The 24234-nt window shown below is 44.5% G+C and overlaps 1 protein-coding gene across 1 annotated transcript in view; it reads right to left on the bottom strand.

Annotated features, from left to right (window-relative positions):
• NCAPH (non-SMC condensin I complex subunit H) overlaps positions 1-24234 on the bottom strand; it is a 394040-nt gene that overhangs the window by 4108 nt on the left and 365698 nt on the right. The window lies entirely within an intron of this gene.

Consider the following 24234-nt stretch of genomic DNA (forward strand, 5'->3'; position numbering starts at 1 on the left):
CTCCACCGTATTACAACCGAGCTGGATTTTTCTTCTACTAGTCTGGGCATTTAAATACACCCTCCCACTTGCTAAAATTCGAGTCAAGTGGCACCTAACCAAAAGGCACTGCTCGGGATGAACAGAGGGCTTTCATGGCAAAAGAGCACACTCAACATCATGAGAACTAGTTGATTATTTTGTTCGTTTTTGCAGAGTGAGAAAATAGATTGAAGAGCTTAGTGAAATCACATGAAATCTTTAAAAGCCTATTGGACAAAACAACATAGGCACGGAGGTGCACAGCAAAGTATGACAATTTCAATCAGTTATTTTGGCCAAACAATAGAACATTTCAGTCTTATTTCGAGGCTGTCCACGGCGCATAAGGAACATAGGAATAACATCAAGATTATCATTTAAAAAGTTACTTGGAAGAAAATCTTACAAAGACAAGAACACACTAAACTGTAATACTTGAGAGTATTTCGAAATCGTTCAAGAGTGAAGTATTATGGAGACATTCCTTTAAACTACTGAGGTCTGTTACCTAGAGGTGTGTGCAGCTGGAGCTAATTCCTGGTAATTTCTAACTATCTGGAGTGTTAACATGTCACAGAATAGGTTAAGAGGCCATATTCTTGAAGATCCAGGACACTATCTCCTTACGGTCACGGAAAATGTCGATGTCTGGAATGCAATTATATGCATCCTTTCAGAACTATATAAGCTAGAACTTAGTAAACAATATAGTTGGAAACATGTTCTGGAATCGGGAGAATCTGACCACGCCCTTTCAAGGATTTCTCCCCTCAAGTCCCCCTGGAGAGAATCAGGTATCTTCCTTTACTCACTTGCTCAGTGATACTGGCATTGCCTACTCCTATGCTATTTGTGTGGTGTCACCGAAGGCCAGCACCCCACTCAAACTGTTCGAGTACAGATGAAGCTAATATGAACCCCGGTAGGCCGCTCCGAGTGGGCCTCTAACGTCCTTTATTGCAAATAAGTAAAATGTGGTATACCCCATACTGTAAACTGTCTGGAAGCCTGTTTCTTTGAATAAGCAGGAAGACAAATTTGACACACAAAAAAATTATACTAGTAAGTCAATCAGGATTTCTGTAGACCAGCAATATTCCAGCTTAGAATCTTTACACAACAATCAAAATCAGACTTTCACCTGGCCGCTGATAGCTTAGGGGCTACCGCAAATGCAACTTAGTGAGAGCTGTCCGTATCAAAAGTCCTATGTTCATGTGCATCTTGGCTACTCTTTGCAGTGCCACAAACTCAAGAGTCTCTCCTCTCCTACACCCAATGAGGATAGCACAAGGATGCTCAGAGCAAAGAAGGAGCTACCTATTAACTAGCTCTATGGGCATCAAGCACCGATATCTTAGTCTCATACAAGTCGTAGCATATGTGCAGGCTAGGACCCATGGTTACGAACTGGTGCTCTGGGCTACTGGAGTTGAATAATCTTCTGCTTCCAAGACTTACTCCTCAATTTCCAAAGATGGAATTAATACCCGAGATAGACGTGGTTTAGCGAGTCCTCATAGGAAAAATGGGTACTTTCAAAGGGACACTGTGACCTCAATTTCAAAATTTGACAACTTCCATCTGTGGACCCACACGATGTTACTGTGCTTCCAGACACCCAACGTATCCTAGTTTTCCCATTGTGGTTTTCTTCGGCACATGTGCCAATTTCAACACAGGCTTAATCACTCAAAATCCAGTTTTGTAGGGCATCAAAAGGAGGAACCAGGAGCACTTATAGGTTTAGCATATGTGCTCCTCTTTGGCTTAAGTATTTCAACAAAGGGGATCCAATTCCTTATGGTGTAAAAAGAGCAAATATGTGGTTGCACATAAACTGGGGAGTCTGATTCCTCAGGAACAAGAGCGGTCACACCCAGATGGGTGTCATGCTTCATCATAGGGCACGCTCCTTGTCAGGCTGTCACTAAAAATGCCCAACAGGCACCACAAGGGAACTCTTTACCGGAGATATTTTGTATAACGTCATATGTGAAGTGAGAGTGTAGGACTGCTCATGTAGAAGAGTTTAAATACGCGAAAAGTGCATATTAAAATAGACTAAGTAGTCCTCAAGTGAAACTTTAATAGGAGTCTATTTGTCCAATAAAAAACGTGATGGCTATCATCAGAGACAATGACCTATGATCGCTCAGAGGGTCAACATGTTTCTTGCCATTTGTAAGTCACTAATGAACTATTGGCAATTCATCAGGACCAATTATCCGTAATCTACATAGTTGTTGGGTTCTGGGATTGAGTGATTCCAAAGATTTTCCAAACGAGTTATCCAGATTGGTATAGGTAGATGCCTTCTTACAAGGGTTTTCGTGGAAGCAGAAATCGGGTAGGTCATCTTGTGGATTCTGCACTACGATGTTCACGAGGTTAGCGTCAACTCTGCTCCCACTCAAGGAGGCATTACCGCTACCCGAAGTGGGTCGGTTTGTAGAAAAACATTACATGAAGGAATCTACCTAAACCAATCTGGGTAACATTAGTGACTGGCAGAACAATACGGCGCTAAGGTGATATCTTATGCCGATGATACACAGTTATTGTTCACCTGCGTTAAGGATGAAGCCCTGAATGGGAACGAGATAAACATCTGCCTGTCAGAGGTATTCGAGTGGTTTAAAGTGAACCAATTGTTGTGCAGTCCTGAAAAATCTGAAATTATTTTTTTTTGGGTCACAACCCGGGTGAGGAATGGCGCAAATGGTGGCCACAGAATAACCCCCCCCCCCCCCCTGCAAATCCAGCCACAACCGTGAAGAACCTCTGGTGAAAATGGACGCGGATATGTCCATGAAATCCCAAGTCCAAGCAGTGGCCAGCACATGTTTTGGCCTACTTAAAATGTTGAGGGACTTCCTCCCACTACTTCCGGTTTCCCATAGGAAAACAGTAGTCCAAGCATTGATTATATCCCGCCTCGATTATGTTAATGTTCTGTATGTGGGCCTCCCTGATTATCTTCTTGGTCAACTACAGGTGGTGAAAAATGCTGCGGCAAAAGCCATACTCATGGTGGGCCTCAGGACACACATGACCACTCACCTGAAGTCCTTGCACTGGCTTCCGGAGCGCAAGAGGACAATTTTCAAAGCCCTGGTGCTGGCTTATAAGGCATTCCATAACATAGGGGCCTCATACTTGAGAAACAGAATCCAGCGCTATGTTCCACCTAGAATTTTGAGGTCTTCGAGCCAGCAGCTTTCGATGATTCCTAGGTTCTCTTGCCTGGGTGGTCGTTCCTTTCAGGTGGTAGCCTCTCAGCTTTGGAACAGCCTGCTGCTGGCCTCACGTCAGGCTCAGGATGTCCTCAGTTTTAGGCGAGGTTTAAAAACCTGCTTTTCCCCCAGTAACCAGCTGTCAGGTGGGTGCCTGTACTGCTCTATCACTGGTTCACTCTCTCAGCGCCGGGACACTCAAGGGATAGCTATGCCCATTAACATACAAATGGCAAGAAACAGGTGACCGTCTGAGCTATTAGATCATTGTCTTTGATAGCCATCACATTTTTAATTGAATAAGTGGACTCACCTAATAAAATTCCATTTAAGGACTACTTAGACTATTGTAATAGGCACATTTCACACACATTCACGCTTCTACACTAATGTACACGAGTAGCCCTACACCCAAATTTCACATACAGCATTGGAACATATGATCTCCAGTAAAGAGCCCCATTGTGGGCGCCAGTCGGGCATTGCAGCGCCAACTGATCTGGGTTTAATCCATCACCATTCTTTAGCCCACTCAGCCACCCCAGTTCAGACATGGCCATATGCAAATCAGTCTGACCCTGTGCCTCATGGGAACAGTCCAGCCCGAACTGCCAAGCCAATTCTTCCCTAGACCGGAAACAAGCATCCTGGGACCGTTTTCGGGTTCATAACCCTCATCAGCCAGGCTATCTTGAATCCAGTGACAAAGTGAGCAGGGGACCCACGTCTGGGCATACCCTGCCAACGTAGGGCGAAAAAAGTGATACCAAAGGGGATGATGGTTTTGGTATCGCTTTGTTTGCCCTAAGTTGGCAGGGTATGCCCAGACTTGGGTCCCTTGCTCACTACCACTGGATTCAAGATAACCTGGCTGATGAGGATTATGAATCCGAAACCGGTCCCAGGATGCTTATTTCCTGTTCAGGGAAGACCTGGCTTGGCAGTTCGGGCTGGACTGTTCTCATGAGGTACAGGGTCAGACTGATTTGCATATGGCCATGTCTGAACTGGGGTGGTGGAGTGATTTAAAGACTGGTGATGGATTAAACCCAGATCAGTTGACTGGGGGGTGAGTATTTGATTTGCTCAAACGCTCCGTCCATCATCCCCTTTGGTATCGCTACATTCATGACATGGCTTGGCAGTTCGGGCTGGACTGTTCCCATGGGGCACAGGGTCAAGACTGATTTGCATATGGCTGGGTTCAATCTGGAATGTCATGGTGAGCAAAAAAATGATGGATTTAGGCCCAGATCTCTGTACTGGGAAGAATGTATGACATTGTTCTGCATTCTGCCCATCAACCGTCGTTTTTGCATTTGTCACTCCGAGTGGTACGGGTATGCTCAGACGTGAGTCCCGTGTTCTCCATGCCACTGGAATCAGGCTATCCTGGCTGATGATGGCTGAAAGCCCGAAAACTGTCCTACGATGCTTGTTTCCAGTCCAGGGAGGACCTGGCTTAGCAGTTCGGGCTGGACTGTTCCCATGGGGCACAGGGTGAAGACTGATTTGCATATCGCTGGGTTCAAAGTAGAATGGCATGGTGGGCAAAAAAACGAAGGATTTAGGCCCAGACCTCTGTACTGGGGAGAATGCATGGCATTATTCTGCATTCTGTCCATCAACTGTTGTTTTTGTATTACAAGTATGGACAAATGAATGTGGTATTATAACAAATGGTAAATAATTGTGAATATTGATAGACAAGAAACTGACAGACGGAATATATGTTTTTTTTAAACAAATGTAATTTATATTATGAACATCAACCTGTGGATATGTGAATGACAGTCTCCAACAGTTTGCACACAATATGTCATTTTGTGAGAAGTACTAATTGCACAGGGAATTATGATCTTGTGAATCAAGTATTACATTCTGACATTGTATTGCAATGAAGAATTTTAGGAATATCCTTTTTGGACACACCTGCACGTGGGATATTGTTGATCTAAAGTGAGGTATGATTGCATTTGTTTGAATATTGCAATATTGGTATTATGTACTTTTAGGTATATTTGCTCATGGGATAATGTGGTGAGGAAGTGGTGTAATGGTTGGAACACCTGGTTTTTAAAGATTAATCACACTTCCTAAGATAAGATGTGTTAGGTATTGACAAGTCACTATGCTTACAAGATGTTTTAAGGTAATTGTGTTTTTAATAGTTGATGTTGTATTTGTTTTATTTATTTGCCATCTGCAGCCTTGATGAAGTCCCAATGGAGACAAAACGCGTCAGCCAGTAATTCATTATTTTGAATGAATTTGTGATGGAAGTTTAGATGTCTAAGAAAAATAAAAGATTAAATAGAACTGAAAAAACATTCAGACTCAAAGAATATTTTCGAAAAAGATTTATGCTATATAATGTATATACTTGAAATATAATAATACTATTATGGCTGGGTGCAAACTAACATTGAATTGATTTAAAAATGTGTCACTCTGTGATAGTGTTGTGATTCAGAACGGCTGATCATCTAGTAATTGCACCAGCACTGGACACAGGGTGCGGAGATAGAGTGTGGGGTGAAAGGGCACAAGCTGCTATAAGACTAACAAAATTACCCCTGTTCTATGTCATGGGGCTTTTCAGAGAATTTTGGGTCAGTTCTAGTTTAAATTGGTCAAAGGCACATTAGGGTTCAAATATATTGCCATATGATAACTGGCCACTTTTGACCATTAGGGCACAGGAAAAAGACGTCCATCGGCATACAACCTTGTAGTGAATTTGAGAGACTGCACATCACTCAGAGGATGCTCTGTAGTCTGAAAGCCGGGGATAATATGCTTAGGGTTAAACACTGGTTTATTCATCACCTCAAGAGAAAGATTTAAATATGAAAAATTATGTTGTCTACCTCCCGAGAGCGACTCTTTTGCATTTCCTTTTGGTATAACAAAAGCTAATAAAGAGGAGGCAGCTACAATATCTAATGGTAAAAGGTTAGGAGTGAAAAGTGGAAATTCCACATACCCAGTTAATTTGCCATTTGATAACTTTTGGGCGTTTTGTTGAAAAATGGAAACCGCGAAAGTGGTGAAGGATTTACCAGATGGGGCAAATTAGGTTCCCTTGTGGCTTGAAGTATCTGGCTGGGTCTCTTCAACTGGCAAAGTTTCCTCAGCTTCTTTTTATTATAAATCACTACAAAGTCATCTGCCATTGGTAAATTATTGGCACCGTCTCAACTTCATTGGGTATTCAGGATTAGGACTTCTGGCTCAAATGGAACAACATTGTCTCCTACTTGCATGACCTTGGCACGTGTTACCTAGCATATGGGCAGTTTCGATTAGCAAGCATGGATCAACAGAGGTCAATGGATGAACCTGTGCCAAGAAAGGCTCCTTAGTGCTTGTTGCTGATGTAAAACATCAATTTTCCAGCTTTGTTTGTAAGAGTGAGCTCTTCGGGAATAGCAGCTCTTAAGTGTTCAGGAATGCTTCCAACCAACTCGGGCAATGATTTTAGTTTAGACTCTGCAGCTGAATGATTCTTGTAAAGAGAATCAGCAATTCTTTTCAGCTCTATCAGTTATAGGTTAATATCCTGGGTCGGAGCCAGCAAGACCACAACGATAGAGTTGTAGGTTTAGCAATTGCAGCTGTAGCTGCAAGGACTGGGATGACCAGTGGACTGTCATCCGTGCTCTGATCACTAGCAATGCTTTGGGCAGTATGTGACCCCCCCACTGGCTGCCTGGGCTCACCAGTCTGAGAAACACATCAGCTTGATGATCTCCAGGCTTAGGTGTATCTTTAGTCATAACTTCAAGTTATTGGAGAGCATCTAGGGTCACAATGGTAAATGCCTTCTTGGTTGAGTCCTGGAGAGAGAGATAGCGATCAACTTAACCACAGCTATTATCGTGGACCTGTATTGAGTCAAGACTACTGTTGATTACGGAGGTCGACAGAGTTGCCAGTGAGCTCACAACCAGGGGTTTATGTCACCACCCATGGTGCTTAAATTCCTGCCATCCATATCAGTGAGATCAGCATCAACCTCACAATCTAATTTAAACAAACATTGTTAAATGCATTAGATTGCGCCTATGTGATTATTAATAAGCAGTTTATTGTTGTAAGTTGTAGCTCACTGAGTAGTTGTACAATTTAAGCCACAAGAAAGTCTGTTAAAGTGTTACGACTTGCTCATGTGCATAAAGGCAATATATTGTGCCGTTACTAGTGGCACAGTATGAGTAACAGCAACATTATGTGGTTAGAGGAGTTATGATAACATTTGGGCCCGGTGCCACTGCACCACCATTGAAATCATGACCCCAGTGCCAGCTAGATAACTGCACACGAGTCTGACTGTTTAGTAGTAAAGCTTAGCTTTTAACTGCAAGATAACTGAAATTGTGTCTGCCTGTATAGTAGTAAGATTTAGCAATATTAGGGGTTCGAGGATGTCATGACAAATGTTGGGCCCGGTGCCACAGTACCATTCAAATCATGACCCTGTTGTCTGCAAGGTAACTGTACTTGTGACTGCCTGATAGTACTAAAACACAGCAATATTAGGTGTTTAGTGGGGTGCCTAAACGGTTGGTCCTGATGCTGCTGCACCATTCAAATCACGACCCTATTGCCTGCTAGATAAATGCACTTGTGACCGTCTTGTTTAGTAGTAAAATGTAGCAATAATCTGGATTTAGAGGGTACCTACAGCTTTTGGCTCCAGTGCCACTGTACCTGCTACACCATTCAAATCAAATCCCTTTTAACTGCAATTGTGACTGCCTGTTTAGTAGTCAAATATAGCAATATTATGTGTTTAGAGGAGTTCTGACGACATGTGGGCCCGGTGCCACTGCACCTGCTGCACCATTCAAATCATGACCCTAATGACTTTCAAGATAACTGCACTTATGACTGCCTGCTTAGTTGCAAAATATGGTAATTGTGAGAAGTTGGCCTGGTATATGATGCTCACTAGTTCTAGTGATCACCTTGTACCATGCCAAGCAACCCCCTTGGTGCAGGTTGTAAAGTCAACCTTATAGACAAGCTATCCTAGGGGTAGCATGGACTAAGCAGTCTTAGGCTAAACTCTGTAAAGGCATGTGAAGCAAGCTGTTTTACCATACACAATCCCCTTGAATACCAAATGAAAGGACACCACGCAGATATATATTGAAAATATATATAGATTTATTTCTACAAATATCCCCAATACTCTTTATGAGCACAGAAGCAAATGCGTTAAAACAAAACACAGTTTAAATATACCAAAGTTGCACAATTATGGATGAGCCCTAGGGGCCACCTAAACCATATACTAAAATAGTGGTATGAGAACCACTATGGGGAAAGTGAAGAGGCCTAGGGCATCGCTGGAGCTGTTCGGGACTAGCAGTGAAGAATTTGGGAAAGGCCCGCGGGACTCTGGTGCAGTGCGGAAAGTGCACGCAATACCAATGCAATGTCAATGGTGCGTAAAAGTTACAAAGTTAGTTATTAAGGAACCTTCCGAGTGACCTAGAAGGATGAAACTTTAGACACAGACACTAGAGGTGTGTACCAGTGTGGGAACACCGGCGTTGCTGAGTTACCTCACCCACAGGAAGCGGGTGCACAGGGTCGAAGTAGTGTCGGGTTTCGTCACGCAGGTCGATGGTGCTTGGAGCTGAAGATGCTGCAGGCGGCTCGATGTGAAGAGTTCCGGTGGATCCAAGGGTGGATCTGAAGAGGTGAAGACCTGAAAGCAGAGGGACAATGTTCAAAGTCACTAGCCAGTGACTACCGTGGAACCAGGAAGGAACCAGGCTATGTCGGGTGCAAACAGGCGATGTCGTGAAGATTGTCTCTGCAGCCACGTGGACACGAAGAGGTCAAGGACGTCCAGGCGTTAGTCACGAGCTGTCCCACGAAGGCTCTCGCTGATGGCGGTGTCGGCAACTTGATTGGAGCAAACAGGCCTTGGCTAAAGCAAGCCACGCAGGAAGTGATTCAAGCTTCTCACTCGGACCAGCAAGGTCAGAGCAGCTGCTCCTTTTCAGGGGAGCAAGGGCCAGTCTGGAGCAACCAGACCAGCGGTGTAGTTCGTCGCCAAGATGGCCGCTAGCCACGTGGCGAGTGGCCGGGATGGCGTGTCGAGTGGCACGGTGCAAAAGGGCCCCACGCAGATCGTGGAGATGCTGGGGGGCTGATCTTCGGTGCAAGGGCTGCTCAAGGTTGGGGCTTCTCAAACCCGAAAGCACAGTGTCGAGGGTGCCTCGGATACTGCGCAGTCAGCTTCTCGGGGGTCTTTCAAGAGGTCCGGTCCCACGTCTCTCGGTGCCTCCACAGGTCCCTTCTTTGCAGGGACTGTGGATCGGGCTGTGAGAAGTCTGGGAGTCTGGGTCTTGTCAGGCTCTGGGCTCGGGCGGGAGGCGGCGGCAAAGCAGACGTCGAGTTGCTGGATGGTGCCTGTGTTCACAGGGTGGCCACTCCTAGGCCACAAGGGAGATGCTCTTCAGTCTTCTGTGCAGCAGAATGTCGAAGTCCAGTCGTCGTCTTAGTTTCAAGTTGATTCAGGATGATCTGAAGTCTCAGGACACAGCTCCCACTCTTATTCGAATCTGGGGGGCCGGATCACCTACTAGGTCCCTCCTCTGGGTGGGACCAGGAAGGGGAGTCGTTACACCCCCTTTCCTTTGTCCAGTTTCGCGCCAGGACTGGGGCTGGAAGGCCCCAGCACCGGTTTGAACTGGCCTATGCACAGGGACACCTTGTGTGCCCCAGGCATGTCTGATTCTATTCAGCCCTGTCCTACCCAATACACAAAATCCTGTCTGGGGTGGTGCTAGCACCTCCCAAGGCAGGAAACCCTTTCTCCAAGCTGCCCTCGCTGGAAGGACTCCCAGCAACAGGAGGTCAGACTTGTGTCTGTGGTGGCAGCATCCATTTTGTGATGCTAAGGCTCAGTTTAACTTTAACCGGGGTTCAGGTTAGGTACATGTCGTGTCCCTCTAGAAGGGTGGAATGCTACCCCCGTCGCCAGAACTGGCGAGGGGGTAGTATTCCAATTCGTATGACACCTTACTCGACATGTTTTGATAAAGCCAAACCCAAGATAGCATTTAACCGCGAGGATTATAATGCACTTAAGAGTATATGGTATGGCAGTATCATGAAACAGCTAAAGGACATGGTTCCGAAAGCTGCAGACAGGCTCAGCTCATGCCAGAGCACCATCTCACATATTTCCAAGCACTCTGCCTCCAGGATTGATGAGGCCTTCCATAGGAGTGACTGATAGGAACATATGTGTCCATTTTAGGTTAGGTATAGGCATACTACACCTAAGTAAGGGGTGGTTACACCGACTTACCCCAGCTGAGTGATCAGCCAGTTGTGTCAAATATGGAGGCCAGGCCAGGGGTGGCACAATACGTGCTACAGCCCCTGGTAGGCCTTGGAAGCACCTATGCCCTGGGTACCTGGGTACACTGTTACAGGGGCCAATAAGGTGAACCAGTTCCAATTTCGTTATGCACCTAAAGTACATGGGTAACAATTTAGAGAGAGAACAGCAGGCTGTGGGTCTGATTAGCAGGCCCACAGCCACATTAAGTCATAAACCAGTGAAGCAAAAAGCAAAAATTTGGGGTGACCATAGGATAGCAGACCATACTCTCCTACAGTAATAATCTGTGCTTAGTGGGGTGCCTGGAGCTTTTGGTCCCGGTGCCACAGCACCTGCTGTACTATTGAAATCAGGACCCAGCACTTGATAGATAAATGCACTTGTGGCTACCTGTTTTGTAGTAAAATATAGGTGACTAGAGGAGTTCGGATAATATGTGGGCCCAGTGCCACTGCACCGGCTGCACCATTTACATCAAGCCCTTCACCTGCAAAGTAAATGCAATTGTGACTGCCTGTATAGTAGTAAAATATAGCAATATTAAGTGCTTAGAGGAGTTCTGACAACCTTTGGGCCTGGTGCCACTGCACCTGCTTCTCTATTCAAATCAAGTCCCTTTTAACTGCAAGGTAACTGCAAATGGTACTGCCTGTTGAGTAGTGAAATATAGCAATAGTATGCATTTAGAGGAGATCTGACAACTTTTGCTACTGCACCGTCTAAACCATTCAAATCATGACCCTATTGCCAGCAAGGTAAATGCAATTGTGGCTGCCTGTTTAGTAGTAAAATATAGCTTAGTTCTTGTATATTAACATTATTTTCGACGTGCGATGTTTAATACAACATTTAGAATTTGATGATCATTACCAAATAGATGAAGTTGAAAAAAATCAATCCGATAATGCCTACAAAGTGCTAAGAAAGGTTCTGAGGCATGAATAGAAAAGGCCACAAACATTCTAAGGCTAAAGAATCGGTTTTACACAACTAAGTGATAACAAGCATTTACAATGCAATGGTCTTGGCATTGTTAAAGTTAGAGCTATTGGCATTGCTCATGACATTTTTATTTATGTTTTTGTTTTTAAAATATAAATAAATGGCATTGTCATTTACAATGCCAATAGCTTAATCTCTCGCAAATGCGAGACCTATTGCATTTGCACCCACACACAGAGCCACATACACTGAGCCACCCACACACACATGCAGAGCCACCCACACTGAGCCACCCACAGTCATTCACATTGAGTCACACACAAAGCCACCCACACAGAGCCCCCCTCACACAGACTCACCTACAAAAAAAAGCTACCCACACAGAGCCCAACATACAGACACACACACACAGACAGAGCCACACACAGAGAGACAGAGCCCCCCCACACACACAGAAACACACACACACAGAGCCACACACACACACAGAGCCACACACACACACACACACACAGAGCCCCCCACACACACACACACAGAGCCCCACACATACACACACACAGAGCCACACACACACACACAGAGCCACACACACACACAGAGCCACACACACACACAGAGCCACACACACACACACAGAGCCACACACACACACACACACACAGAGCCACACACACACACACAGAGCCACACACACACACACAGAGCCACACACACACACAGCGCCACACACACAGACAGCGCCACACACACAGACAGCGCCACACACAGACAGCGCCACACACAGACAGCGCCACACACAGACGGCGCCACACACAGACGGCGCCACACACAGACGGCGCCACACACAGACGGCGCCACACACAGACGGCGCCACACACAGACGGCGCCACACACAGACGGCGCCACACACAGACGGCGCCACACACAGACGGCGCCACACGCAGACGGCGCCACACACACACACAGACAGCGACACACACACACAGCGCCACACACACACACACACAGAGGCACACACACACACACAGACAGAGCCACACACACACACACAGACAGAGCCACACACACACACACACACACAGACAGAGCCACACACACACACACACACACAGACAGAGCCACACACACACACACACACAGACAGAGCCACACACACACACACACACACACAGACAGAGCCACACACACACACACACACAGAGCCACACACACACACACACACAGAGCCACACACACACACACACACAGAGCCACACACACAGACAGAGCCACGCACACAGACAGAGCCACGCACACAGACAGAGCCACGCACACAGACAGAGCCACGCACACAGACAGAGCCACGCACACAGACAGAGCCACGCACACAGACAGAGCCACGCACACAGACAGAGCCACGCACACAGACAGAGCCACGCACACAGACAGAGCCACGCACACAGACAGAGCCACGCACACAGACAGAGCCACGCACACAGACAGAGCCACGCACACAGACAGAGCCACGCACACAGACAGAGCCACGCACACATGTATTCCATGGTTACGCGCTGCACCAAAATAGAGAACATTTCAATTAGGATCCTGGGAACAACATTCTGTGAGGTCTTAAAATAAAGCAACACATCATCAGCATAGAGGGACACGTTAGGTTCAGGGTGGGCCAGCCATTAGCCACAATAATCCATGTTCCTGCACAATAACCTTGCCAATGGCGCAACCACCACAGCAAATAGAAATGGTGAAAGGGGGCAGTTCTGGCTTGTGCCTGTATTCTCGACTCGCCTGCCACAATGCTCCCTGTTCGTTTTCTCAGTGCCGTCACGATAATCAATCAATTATCAGGGAATTTTAAAGCTCGCTACTCACCCGTGAGGGTCTCAAGGCGCTGATGGGGGGGGGAGATGGGGGGGAGGGTTGCAGATTCGCCTTAGGCGAAGAGCCAGGTCTTTAGGCTTTTCCTGAAGGTGTGCAGGGTAGGGGGGGCTCTCGCAGTCAGTGCTAGCCATGTCAGCATGCTTTTTTTTAGGTCTCGCGACCTATCGATGCACGCATGCGCATCGAGCGGAGCGAGAATTCAAGTAGCGAAAACATCATGAAACCACCAGCTTTTTGCTGGCGTTTTCATGGCGTTTTCATGCAGTTCACGTGAACCACGTGAACGCGCATCAGGCACTCCTCCCACACCTCCCAGACATCTGCTCTCAAAAGGCTCTCCTCCCTCCCCACATCAAAGGCATCAATCACCGTCCCACAGGCTTCCCCAGCGCTGCCCCGCCCCCTGCTTCACGGCCAGGCCATCTGTTCCCTGCCAGACCTCGCCACCCCTCACCCCTCTTTCTCTAACTTTCCTGCCTTCATGTTTCCATGCGTAAACATCTTCCCTTTGAACACTAGGACTGTTGCAATCACTGTGCTTACCCAATTTAAAACAAGCATTGACATAGCCAATAGGTCTCGCTTGTGGGACCTTATAAGTATTTAGTTTTGCAGCACAATATCCTTCTTGCACCAAGGATATTGTGCTGCAAAAATAAATACTTATAAGGTCCCACAAGCGAGACCTATTGGCTATGCCAATGCTTGTTTTACACTTATTTTTTAACTTTCAACCATGCTGCACAGCAGCAGCGGAATATGCTACTTACCAGTATGCATTTGTTCTTGGCATGTAGGGCTGCTGACATTTATATCTAGGGGGTAAATACGAGAGGTACCCCTTAAATGAAGTCAAGGGAAATAGGGTTTGACTAACCAGTGAACTAAAAGTATTCCCTTGAATGTGAATAATTAAAAGAAGCCAAAGGGTCAAGGAAAAACAGTAACACAATACAAGTATATATAAATAATTCTTACAATTTATTGGAATATACAAATGTTAAAAGGAAAGTGGTCCAAGGTGGAACCCACTCAACAAATAAAATGATAAAAGGTTTTTTTGACATTCAATTTCGGCCAGCAAGATTGAATCACAAGGACAGAAAAAAAACTGTAAGACATAAAATGTGTGCAATACTTATTGTATATTCGGACTCTATTGTAAACACCTAAGCTATATGTACTATAATACAATATATCAGCAAAGATGTCGAGATCCTGAATTATACTGGGTGAAGCGTCGACGCGTTTCGGTGGTTTTCCTAATTATTGTCCACCTTTATCAAGACACCTTTTAGTTTCTGTCGAGGTGTTGGGGTCAATATAATTGCCCTTGGAGTCCGTATATAGGGGTTAGATTGGATTTCTCAATTATTCCAATATCTGGAAGCCAATTATTAAAACTGTATCTCTGGGTCGTGTCTCCGATATGGTGCTCCTGTTAATATAGGTACCTAGTCATACAGTCAGTTCAGAATTGTTGTGCCCATAATGTATTGCTGATCTTCTTTACAATGTTAAAATCCAGAGGCGCCTAAGTCTTGTCCTTGCAGAGTTAGATTCCGTTTCTCTAATAATCCGCAAAGGACTGCTCACTTCTCTGGTTGTGATAAATCTTTAAATTGTAGAACCAGAGGCATTAACTTAATGTCCTCGTATTATATGGTTCTTTTCCTGTTGTATCATGACGGACTGCCTGCTTCTCTGGTTCTGAAGGGCCTTGAAGCGGGGCTGTAGAACGTGTATGAAGATCTTGACTAAGGCCTTCCGGCGATGCCTCGACCTGAGCTGTGTGAGTGTTTTTATTGGGCCCCGCTACTGCGGTTGGGCTTTGTTCATCGCCTGAGTCGTCATCGACGGCTCCGATGGGTTGCGCGTCGTCTCCTACCTCGACGATGTCTTCATCAAGGACGTTGAATTCTTCTTCGTCCTCATCGTAGTTGGAGTCTCGCCCCGATGCGGGATCTGACTGTCTATCAGGATCCTCCTCTTCGACACCTTCCTCGTCGTCAGCTCCGAAGATGTTTTCTGGATCGGGCGCTGATTCCCGCGCCGACTGTCGTGCAGCACGGCGAAGGCGAAAAGTTTTCTTCGATCTGAAGCGGAAACAGGCCATGCAGCTGGCCTCGTCGTGGTCCGGTGAGAGACATTTATTGCACACTGGGTGGACATCTATGTGAGGGTATTTGGAGTTGCAAACGGGGCACAGTTTAAACGGGCTCCGTTCCATCGTCGACGGGGCCTTTAGTGTCGAAAGGCAAGCGACCTTAGACTTCCGTCTCGAAGAACTAGAACAGTACAAGGCACCGAACGGAGACAATACCGACGCCCCTAAGGCCTTTTGGCCTCGAAAAAGAAGAGTTTATATCGATTCCAAACGTGAGTTACAAAAGTACATCCGAACCCAATGGCGGAAAAAAACAATCTGAGCATGGAGGGGATGCCCATGCGCACTGTAGTCCAGGGGAGGAGCCACCTATCTCGTGATACTTAGAAGACTCTTCCAGGGCAACAATGTGCAATCATCCGGACCCAACACTAGGCGGCGATCTATGCATAGATATAAATTCAGCAGCCCACATGCCTCGAACACCAATTTTTAACGAATTAGGAATTAGAACATGCAGGCAAGCGATTATTACCTGTTTGAGTGGGGCAAATATAAAACTTATCACTTTGTTAAGTTCATCATTATTGCTGAGACGAAACTCAAAGACGAAGAACAAGTAAATAACCATTTTTCGTGATATAAAATACTTAAAGAAACTTATTTTAAGTATTGTTTGAATCAAAATGTATGCCAGTTGAAGGGTCCATTAGTATAATTTACTACAGTTATGCACACTGCACTTTATTATAGCTTGCAAATGGAAAACAGCAAAAAAATGGATTTATACTTGTATTTCCTACTGCTAACACCTGTCACTTTAGTTAAATGCTGCTATAATAGTGATTGTGCTAATATATTGTACTTTAGTTAATACCTGTATTTTAATCACTGTGTAAACCTTTTAATATTATTATGGAATTGACTGTATTAATGCACTTTTATGATGATCATTTTAAGAGGATAATAACTTTGTGCTTAGTATAGGTTTGTTTATGTTGGTTGCTTTTATCTATCTTTGTTTTTTTTTATTATTGTTTTTTACCAGGAAAAGCAAGAGTCACTTTACAAAAATAACAGAGTAACATAACGTAAATAAATCATACAGCAGGTGATACAAGCTGAACAGTTGATCAAACAAAAGAAGAAGCATTAATTTAGACAGAATAAACTCAGGTACAACACTAAGCACTTAGGATATAAGAAATAAATACATACATTTTGGATCAACCAATACCACTAGGAATAATGCCAGCTTTCCAGTTCGCAATTGGACGCCAGAGTGCTTCCCCGCGCGCCCTAGATTTGACTCCTCTTGTTTCAAATATAGCGGTTTCATAACTATAGACCGCTAGGAAACGCGCTAGCCACATCTTGGCGGGTCTGCTTCTTTCCAGCGAGCGGACAGAATTTGCCTTAATACTGCTGTGCCTATAAAGATTAATCTTTCTTCAGATTTGGTTACATTTAAGGAATAATCATGCCCTAGTAGAAACAAGGTTTCTGATTCTGATATTTTATGACTAAATATCTCTTCCCAAAAGGATAATAGCATATTTTTGATCAGCATCAATTCGGGACAATTATAAAACATATGAATAAGAGTTGCCGGTCCTTGGGTACATCTAGGGCATAGATCATTCTCACGTTTACCCCACGAAAACAATTTAGCGGGAGTAAAATAAAGATCAAATACAGTTTTATACAGTTGCGCTTTAAGATTACTAGCCATAAGTAACTTCTGACTCATCTCTAACACTCTATCGATGTCTACATTAGGGTTATTTAATTTTGTAGCCCATTTACTTTCAATTTTATCAAGATCATCATGTTTCTTACTCAGGAGAATATTATACAAGGTTCCAATCCTGGTGTTTATTCTAGGTATTGCATCCAAAATTTCAATTTTAGTAAGACAAATTAGGGACTCTTTGGCCTTTAATTTAGCAAATATCTGCGCAAATTTAAAAAAATCTCCATTTGGTAAGTTATATTTTACTTTTAGATCAAAAAAGGTAGTATCAAAATCATTTGTTAGAAACTCGCCAATTGTTCTGATTCCTAACTTGTCCCATTTCTTTGCAACGGAAGCAAAATCCTGACCTTGAAAGGGATTAGAACGCCAGAGCGGCGTATATCGGTTGATCTTCCCGATATGCATATATTTGGCCACTTTATTCCAGATTCTCCATGTGCTAGCTATAACTTCTTCCTTAAAGTCCTTATAATTTCTTGCCTCGGTCTTCCGTAGGAGTAAGCCCTTAGCCTCCTGACCTAAAAGGAGCTCATATATTGAGGGTATTTCTTCAAAGCCTTCTGGGCTCTCTAAACTATAACCACTAATCGTGGGAGTAAGCGGTTTTAGAAATGCTGCCCAATGATATAAAATTATATTAGGTATAGTAAGGCCGCCTCTATCAAACGGGAGTGATAATATTGCAAGTGATCTCCGAATCTTCCCGTTTTGCCACATGAATTTCGATATAAGTGAATTAATCAACACTAGCGTTTCCTGATCAATGGCTAGCGGGATCGCCCGGAATAAATAGAGGTATCTGGGCAGCGTGTTCATTTTTACATAGTTGGCTCTTCCTATAATAGAGAGATGGAGGCTAATAACCCTTTCGAAATCGCTCTTGATCTTAACCACTAGCGGATCAAAATTAGCTTTTGGTAATAACAATATTTGTACAAAGAACAATACCCAAATACGTGGCCTTTTCGGCTCTTCGTTGATCCAGACAGATGGTATTATCAGTACACAGAATAATCGTTTTTCCTTTGTTAAGAGAATAACCCGAGCAGCGTCCGAATTCAGTAGTAGTCACTTTCTCTATTTCACAGATAGCCTCAATCGGGTTGGATGTAGTGACCGCGATATCATCGGCATAGGCCAATACTTTAGTTTCAAAGTGATAACTAATAACAGGTTTAATAATGTTGCTTTCTAATAATTTCAAAATAAGGGGGTTAATATATAGAGCAAAAAGCAGGGGTGAGCAAGGACACCCCTGCCTAGTGCCCCTAGCAATGTTGATGTGTCCCGATAATGACCCTGCTGCTAGAATTTTTGATTTGGGGCGGAAATACATTGATTTAATGGATTTGATAAATTTAGGGCCGAAATTATTACGTCTCATAACTTCCCGAAGAAAGTCCCATGAGACGCGGTCAAAGGCTTTCTCAGCGTCAAGCAGGATCATCGACATTTGTCCCCCCGTGGCAACTTTGGCATCAAATAAGGCAATTGCCCTACGGGTGTGTTCTGTGGTTCCTTTGCCAGGAATAAAGCCATGTTGCCACGGGGAGACAAGATGTTCAACGACCCTACTGAGTCTGAGCGCCAAGACCTTTGCATACAATTTGGAGTCCGAATTAATCAGGGATATAGGACGGTACGAGGTTAGCTGTTCGGGGGATTTTCCCTTTTTTGGAAAAACGATTATAGTAGCCTCATCCCAGGAGGCTGGTGGGACACCATTATATTGGATCCCAAGGAATAAATCATGTAAAATAGGACATAGTTGGTGGCTAAGGACCTTAAACAGATCAATCGGTAATTTGTCAGGGCCTGCTGCTTTGCCAGATAATAATGATAAAGCAGCCCCGACCTCTGCTAGTGTGATTTCTTTTTCAAGTTCTTCCTTGGTGGCATCATCTAATAACTTCATAGCCTCAGAGTGAGTAAGAAAATTATCCAGATTTTCATTAGCTGGAGTTTCCACCGAATAGAGATTCTGATAATACCTTTGAAATTGATGATTGATATCTATCGCGTGGGTAAAAGCCTGTCCATTATCTACTATTGAAGAGATGTTATTCCTAACATTTTTCTGACGTGTACAAAGTGCCAGAGTCGGGGCAAGATGGCGGTCTAGCGTTAGACCGGTTTGCAACACCTCACTGAGCTCCGCTTCACTGCGATGATCGAAGATGACCCCAGCTAAAGACTGATGGCTGCTCGTTGATTATTGAAAAGAAAAATTGCGGAAGCAGAGGGAAACTGTGTATCGGAGCCTGAGTTTACGCCCTAATCTGCATTTTTGCTTCTTGCTTGTTGCTACTTTTTACGGGGCGCTATGCTACAAGGGATACTACAATGTAGCAAATTTAGGGGAAGCCACGAAAAACACTCAAACTTTCCTGGATTTACACAGAGATCCGTGACTCTCCCATACAGCGCATCAAGCAGATACCGACCTGCTGCAGTGACTGTGCTTCGGTGGGTGTCTCAGGCGGGACAGCCGCCGCAGCAGAGCTTCGAGTTTGTGGTGTGTGGCTCCGCCTGCTGGGTGCAGCCGCGTTTGAGGAAGAAGACGCCGAGAACGCAGACACTACCAGCAATGGCGCCGAAAAATGCCTCAGCCGCCGCAGCCAGAGCACGGGTCGCGAAGGCACCCAGAGTACCTCGCAAGGAGGCGGAAAGGCAACAACGAGAGGGCTCATTGGACGGGGGGGGGGGGGAGTCTGACAGCATATCAGCCAAGACGGTGAGATCCAAGGCAAAGAAACAACAGATAACACTGCCCACGATCAACACCCCAAGACAGGAAGTCCTCGCTTCACGAAGAAAGCTAAGTACTACTGGGGGGAGGTCAGTACTCGATTTATTGTTGAAGAAACAATCGGCTCAGGCTAGTTCTCAGGCTGAGACTGAGTTACCATTATCCACATCTTTGAATGATGGTCAGAACAGCATATTGGATGAGAGCCCCTCTGTTCTCGCCATGTCTCAGACAAACGACGATTTGAGCTTAAACAATGGAGTACCTGACCCCCAAAATGCTCCCCCCATCTTCCAGCCCATAATTGGGGATATGCCTAGTAACCTAACTGTCAGTGAGACCTCTGAGACTGCTGAACCCATACAAAATAGTGAGTTGGTAGAGGGGCCAGAAACTAATGTGAATGAAGCAGAGGAGGGGCGCGCTATGTCATTCACAGGCCCAGGTGGAAATATTTTAGGGGTACAAACTGAGCTGGCTAATTTGACTGTGGAGACAGCACTAGCTATAAACCAGACTATATCTATAACACCGATTTTGCACTCAGCCTCCACTGAAGATCTACTGTCTGGATCCCCCACACATCTATTCCGAGCAGATTGTAGTAAATGAAGGTATTGATGAGCTATTACCGAATGTAACCTTGCTACAAAACGCTCAGATCCTGGAGGGTGAAAAAGATCTTAGCGAGTTTTATTCTTTTTCTGACGAGACCGGAGAGGTTGGAGCTGACGCTGTCGGGGAATGGTCAGAGAGCTACGAATCTACGGAGGAGGAGGAGGAAGACGAGGAGTCGGATCCTCATCCTTACTCTTCAGAAGATAGCTCTGGGGAACAAAGACAGAATGTTAACACTGTTAAAGCTAAGTCTAAAGCAGGGTCTAGAGTTATGCAAAGTAATCCAGGACACTCTGATACCTGTCACGGTGCCAGCCCCGGTATCTCGGAGATACCTCCCATGGCGGTTGAGACTATTCTACAAGCGATAGCCGCTCATAGAGAAGAGACCGCGCTAGACAGCAAAAGATCCTGGGCAGCTTTGCGCAAAATGCAAGGGGTTGTCAAGAAGCTCTCCAAAACTTGTAACCATATAGGCGAAAGAGTCACAGAAATGGAAGTAAGGGTGATGTCGGCGGAAAAAGACTCCTCTGAGAATTCTGAGAAAATCAAGCTTCAGGAGGCAGAGCTGATGGATATTAAATGGAAGCTTGAGGATTTTGAAAACAGGCAACGGTGCAATAATTTGCGCATTTTAGGTGTGCCGGAGAAAATGGAGGGGGAGAACATGCGAGCTTTCATTATTAAACTTCTCAGCGAATCTATGCCTGAAGTGCAAAATTGGAATTGGGATGTGGAAATTCAGCGGGCCCATCGAGTCCCGTTCAACTTACCACCTAAGCCAGGGGTGTACCCCCGTGCTATCTTAGTATATTTCGGAAATTTCTTGTTACGGCAGGTGGTGGCAGAGAAAGCGAGACCTGATCACAAATTATCTTTCAGTGATTTTTCATTCTTTTCAAGGCCCGATTTTTGTCACTCAACCGTGGAAAGACGGTGGCGGCTGCGCCTACTGATCAAACCATTCCAAGATAAGGGAGCCCTGGCATTCTTGAACAATCCCGCTAGACTAAAAATTATTCATGGTGGTCAGACAAAGTTTTTTCAGTCTGAAATAAAAGCAAAAGCCTATCTTGATGAAATATCCTAGATAAACTATAGATAAATTCATAGGTATTTCTAGTAATAATCTGTATAGGCTCAAGAAAGAACATCTAATCATGATCGGTCTGTATTATGTAACATATACGTTGATATTTCTGTAATAACTGGCTGGTTTGCTGAGAACTACATGGATGTCTGAATTTATAGAAGCCACTTAGGCCATGGACATGGACAATGATTTTTTTTTCTATTGTTTTACTTTTTATGCTTATGATTGACTTTGTTTGTTTTTTGTCAGGAAGCGGTAGCTCAGTAGAAGTGCAGCAATTTCATCACACAGACTCTGGTGGAGTCTGAATGCCTACGCAAAGGGGAGAGGGGTAAAGGGGGAAGGTCTTGGGGAGGGTTCTGGGGAGGGGTTCTTGGGGTGGCGTGAAGGGGGGAGAGTGGGGAAGGGGGGGTAAAAGTAAAAAATAAACCAGGTCTATTAGCAAGAGTAAGTCTAATTTTTGAAACAATGGGAAAGGAGATACAGCAGGACAAGGACTACTATTCGAACAAAGCTATCAGGCAATCTTTCTACATTAACAATGGGTAAACTTACTGTTCAGTCTTGGAATGTAGGGGGGCTCTTATCCAGAGACAAGCGCCTAAGATTGGGGGAATTAATGAAACTAAATCCTGTAGATATTTTGTGCATTCAGGAGACACGTATTCCTTGGAGTAAAAGAGCCCTATTAAATCTCAAGAGGTATAACCTGTTGATAACAACATCCCAATCTTCAACTATCAGGGGTGTAGCAATTTTTGCAAAATCTAGCTTTGGCCAGGGAATACGTTACTTATCCGACGCACATGGAAGGTGGGCAATCGTTAAACTGGCCAACGGAATTACTATATGCTCCGTTTACGGATCAAATCATGATGACCCCGCAATATTCAAAATTTTGGAAGTAGAATTAGCTACGTGGCAAGGCCCGTTAATTTTCTGTGGCGATTTTAACATTTCCCTCTTGCCATTACTCTCGGCTCAAACACCAAAACAGAAATATATGGGTAGGATACCAAGGGTATATCGCGCTGTTAAAAGTCTGGTTTATAGCTTGGGTTTAACTGATATATGGTTACAAAACAATTCCAATGACCCTGGCTATACGTACTTTTCCCACCCCCATCAAAAGCATGTCCGGATAGACTACATCTTTACTTCCAGGGACTTAGCACCTTATTCATACATAAACAAACCACCTAAAATAATCTCGGATCACAATCCTTTAGTACTGCTAACTACTCACGATACCAATCCTGTTCAAAAGAGCTCTTGTTCCTTTGATAGGAAGCTGCTATCTAATAATGAATACATCAATTATATTAAAACCTGGACTGACATTTTTTAGTATGAATCGCTTTAGCGCGTCAAGAAATATTGTTTGGGATACCTATAAATCTGCACTAAGGGGTGAGACCATCAGCTTCCAAAATAAAACTGGAAAAATCCTAAAAAAAGAATATGAACTGAAAATTGCAGCCTTAGCTAAAGCCGAGGAAGAACACACTGCCAAGATTATACAAAAACAAGAAGCCAGGCATTTGATGATGCAGGTAGCAGTGCTGAAATCCGAATTAAACACTAAACTTAGTCAGAAAGCTGCCCAAATATATCAAGCACACAGGAAACATGTTTATGAAAGTGGGGAGAAAGTGGGTAGACAATTGGCACTTTGTACACGTCAGAAAAATGTTAGGAATATCTATCTTTGTTTGTAATGATTTTAATTAAACAAATATTACTACTACCATGCAGCACAGAATAGACTAAATAACCATCCCTGCTCAGAGTCCAAATAATGTTTGGCAATAGTATGAAGGGACGCCTCATGTCTCTGAGCAAAGGATCCCTATCTGGACATATCTGGCCAAGGCAGATGCTGAAGATATTGCCCTAACAGAATTGGCTCAGATTACTCAGGATATTCTTTCTTTGCAAGGGCATAGCACACCTTGAAGCATAAAAGAATCCAGTGGGATATCATTCTTATCTGAAACAGCCCTTTCCTTCTTGCTGCCTGCATATGAAAAGAGGGCTGTGAGATCTGATTTCCTTGGTGCGGTAGATATAAAAGTTTACTGGCCTTTTGGGGTCCAGCCTATGTAACCTCTCCTCCAACTTGGTAGGATACTTCAAGTGATAAAAAAATGTAGGGAGGGTGTAATAGATTTACCTAGATGGAAAGGGCCCACCACCTTGGAAGAAAGCAGCTCAGGTTCACAGGACCAACTTTTCTGGGGCAAAAGAATGTGTCCAGAATGTGAGCCACACCTCAATAGTTGCAGCTCACCTATAAGCCTAACTGATGTACTGTGCAAATAGATCAAGTATTCCCATATATGTGGACAGGGAATAGCTCTAGAAACCCCTATGTGCTTTTCAAGGGGATAGTGTTGTCAAGCATCCTTGGGCTCATCAGAGAGGAGTGCTAGACATCTGGAAAAAACACACTTATAAATGAT

The sequence above is a fragment of the Lissotriton helveticus genome, chromosome 11 (genome assembly GCF_964261635.1).
Source record: "Lissotriton helveticus chromosome 11, aLisHel1.1, whole genome shotgun sequence".
Classification (NCBI taxonomy): Eukaryota; Metazoa; Chordata; class Amphibia; order Caudata; family Salamandridae; genus Lissotriton; species Lissotriton helveticus.